We start from the raw sequence: 4,393 nt of genomic DNA, 5'->3' as shown, positions 1-4,393 counted from the left end.
TGACTCTAGGGCATCTTGCCTCACTTTTAAGATTTCTTCTTGGGTGTGAGGAATTGTCGCACCTTTGACGAGGTAAACATCATCCTCGTCATCGGCCCAAACGCCATTGATTTCATTGCCGCTTCGGAGTATGTAAGGAGTACAATCGACAATAAAATCCCCGAATGTGATCTCGTTTCTCGAGCTTGGTAGGAATTCGGAGCAATCCACGAATATTATTCCGACGAAAACCCCTTTTAGACGACATGGGCGAATCAAGTGAGAGTAATCGACACTATCTTCGGTAGAGACAAAGTTAGTGTGGTCGCCAAATGGATTGGTGACGTTGTTGGGCTTTATGGCCGGGATTGGGAGCGTTCCGTTCTCAATCATATCTTGAATTTCGTGCTTTAGTCTAAAGCACCTTTCAGTATCGTGTCCCTTCCCTTGATGAAAGGCATAGTAGGCATTCGGTTTATACCATTTGCCTTGTTGATCAGCAGGAGGGTCCGGAGTTGGACCAATGGGCTTCAACTTTCCTTGGGCCATGAGCCTTTGAAGAGCATAGGCGTAAGTGCATCCGATATCGTGAATACCCTCGAGCTTGGCGCGGAGGCCTTTTTGTCCATCTAAGAGATTGACGGTGTCAACAAAATGGGCCGCTGCGGGTGCTTTTGCTTTTGATGATGAAGCCCCTTGGTATCCCTTTGGCTTCTCAGCTTCAGCAATTCGGACATCGTCCTCTACCTTTATCCCGATCCTTATCAATTCTTTGAAAGAACCAAAATTTTGGTATTTTAGAGCATTACGGTAAACCGGTCGTAAATTCTTCACGAACTTATCTACCATTTCAACTTCATCAGGCTTTTTAGCTAGCTTCACGCTTTCAGCGCGCCATCTTGCGAGGAATTCAGTAAAACCCTCCTTCTCCTTTTGTGTCATAACCTCCAAAGTTCTTATGTTGGTTTGAATCTCAACATTGTCAGCATAGTGCTTACAGAACTCCACCGTAATATCTTTGAAAGTGGGGAAGTTCTTGAGGTCAAGATTATAGAACCAAGCCTTTGGGTGTTCTCCTAAAGATTGGGCAAAAATTTCAGAGAGCATATCAGCAGGTACTCCCTTCAGTGCTAAGTACCCTTTATAGGCCTTAACATGGTGAATCGGATCTTGGTGCCCTTGAACTTGGGGATGTCAGTGAGTACCATGTTCGTGGGCAACTTGTCCTGAACTGGGGCATAGGCCCTAGCATTCTCATAGTGGATATTCTTCCCTTGGGAGAGCTTCAAACGGTCCTCGATGAACTTGAACCGTTTCTCCAAATCGTCGAGGTGGAGTAGATGAAGAGGAATCTTCAACCAACTTAGACTCGATCACATCCATTCGGGTCATCATGAGGTTCACGGCCTCCGTGAGCTTGTTGATAGCATCTTCCATTGCTTGACGTCGGGTTTTGGGCGGCCTTTCTACAAGAAAACCCCGTACTGAGTCAATATTTAAAGTAAGAGCCCCTGCACACTTAAGGACACGACCCCAACTTGACTTGAACAAAGACTCGACTTGAGATTGACTAACCAAAGGTTCAACTCACGGTTTGATTTAGACATCGGTTCATTTTAGACTCGACAAAACGACATGACTCAAACTGTCATAACTCGATTCTAAACTGGACTTGGTGTGACTAAACCCGTGATTGGGCTAACATAGCCCAGGGTTCGAGTGAAACGTCCATAAGGCCTAGCTTGGACGTTTTTTTTTTTTTTTTATGGACTATTCTAGACCAAAAGGTCGACCAACATGACTCAAAGCCCAAGAGGTGAGTTTGGGTGACCCAACAAGGTCGTGTTCTAGACTCTTAGAACGAAACATGCCCGGCCTAACACGGCCATGACCCGGACACGACTCGACGCATTTCATGCTTGGTTGAGGTTCGAGAAACATTTTGGATTGATTTTCAAAAACGAATGATCGATTTGAAAAAAAAGAGATTTGAAATGGGCAGCATGCCGGCTATAAAAGCTTGTTTTGGGCCGAAATTCTAGTCCTATTTGGGCAGCATTCCGCGTTTTGAAAATCATGCTAGGTTTGAAAGTAAGTTGTTCAAAAGTTCGGTTTTGAAAAGGACCTGGAATTTTCGAAAAAAAGTACTCGGGAAAACACATTGCACATTGTCATTCTCATGTTATAAGGATGTATGCTCCTAGACATCTCTAAGTCTCGGCAAGTCTTCTATAAGAAGGTCTATGCCCTCCATCCTTTTGCGGTCTAATAGAGCGAGGTGTCTTAAGGTAAAGTACCTAGAAGATCGTCCCCACCATCAAGAACCACGCGAGGCGAAGTGGAAGCGAGCAATGTGCAGCTTCCTGGCATAGTGGGACGTCGCCCCCCACGCATCACGAAGAAACGCTGGGACGGCCCGGGCAAGTCCTTAAGGGTTTATGCATGAATCGTAGCACTATGAGTAATGTTTTACTTTCCAACACTTTCTTTTCAAGTTTCACCTCGGAGGAAAAGACCCTAGAAACAAAGTGTAACTAGTCCTCTTTTCCCAGTGAGTCGCCAAATCGTGGACAAGGCCCTCGGGAAGCTGCGGCCCGCGGGATCCACACTAGGCATAATCGACTCGAGGTTCTTTCGAATCGAATTAAGACATATTAGAGTCGCCACCAAGTTTTTTGGGAACTTGGAACCGTTCAAGTCAACTTTACACCTTTCATCGAAAAGCATAAAGCCCATCGACTACGAGTGATTAAAGATAAAGACTTGTACCCTATATCACTCGATTTGAATGACTCTCGTAATCCAATGGTATTTAGACGGATCCACAAACCATAGATCTTGAGTAAGGGGTGAGGGTACGTGTTGGGAAGCCCACAAGGACACCCAACCCCGCCCGTCGATAACGGCCTCTACTAAGTCAAGTGTCGGATTTCAAACAAGGTCATAGCTACGTACGATGTATGATATGCAAACGTTGTTTTAACCCCATCATGTGACAACAATTTCTATGTCGTTTTAGATGCAACTAAACTAACTTTGTCAAAGTTGTAATTTAGCATGTGGGTTGATTAATCTAGCAACATTCAAAGCAAACAAACAAGGCTTAAGGGGGAATGGGGGAGCCGTTGGGATCTACCTATTACAAACCAGGCATTTCATGCCGACACAACGATAAATAAATTACAACTCGATCTAATTACAATTGCTACATACAACTCAAAACACGACACAAAACACACGGTCATTGGGCCTTGAAAACCGTGCACATGAGGGTGGCCCACGGCTCACATGACCCACGGTCCTTGGGTCACTCCTCGTAATGCGTGCTCGCGCTTAATCTCATCGAATTAGACATAGGGCTACGCACCAAAGCATGCATTAGCATAAACCGGGCCATGTTGCTTTAGACAACACGCGGTTTACTACGCTCCTACAAGCATTGGGGAACAACCGTCTAACCAAACAAGACCAAGGTTTTTGAAAAGGTTTTGACTCAATAAAAGAAAGCTAACTTGAAAGATTACAACTCGATAAACCAACGATAAATTACAAACAACGAAACAACGAGAAAACAAACGGTATAAAAACAAAACGAGAAAGGAAAAGAAAACGGCCACCCCACGGCCCAAACCAACGGCCACCCTCACGGCCAAGACAAAGCCAACCTAGTTCCTAAGTTAGATTCATTGATTAGATCGAATGATTGCGAAAAGGGATAGGAAACAAGTTAGAAAACGAGTTAGAAACGATGTTGATTGATTGTCGCGCAAGGGTGCATCCTACACGGCCTAAAGGGTCAAATTCGCTAATTAATTTAACTCATCGAGTGTCAATAAGAAGGTGCTAATCACGCACTCTTATACTAGCGAGAAATTAGGTGAAAGAGAGAGATGCATTCAATAATTTACAGAATCGTCGATTGATTTTATAACTTACGTCGAAGCCACCTATCGTGTCTAATTAGGTTATTAAATTAAATTAAATTAATGTCATCTAAATACGTCATAGGTTAACAATCAGAGGTTAGACTAACATACAACGGGTCCTAGGGTATGTCGATTTGGCCGAAACAAAAGGGGGTCGAAAGCGAAGAACGAAGTTAGACAATTGTTTTATTTATGCCCTACCTTGAACACGAGGATATGTAAATGAGACGGGGGTGTACGACCGACAGAAGTAGCGGTTTCTTTTCCCATCTCAAGTCAACGCGGGTGTTCGTGGTGGTACTTTAACTCATACTTTCATAGTTAATTAAAACAAACGATAAACAAAACGAAAACAAACAAAAAACAAACTATAAAAAAAGGCATAAAAAAACGAAATAAAAAAGGAGAGAAAAGGGGATTTGATGCACCCTCAACCTACATGTATCGTTGACACCGTCATGGGTCGTAATCGATGGTAGATTTTATCT

This window comes from Silene latifolia, chromosome Y (genome assembly GCF_048544455.1).
Source record: "Silene latifolia isolate original U9 population chromosome Y, ASM4854445v1, whole genome shotgun sequence".
NCBI lineage: Eukaryota > Viridiplantae > Streptophyta > Magnoliopsida > Caryophyllales > Caryophyllaceae > Silene > Silene latifolia.
Note: the sequence above shows the minus strand (reverse complement) of the source record.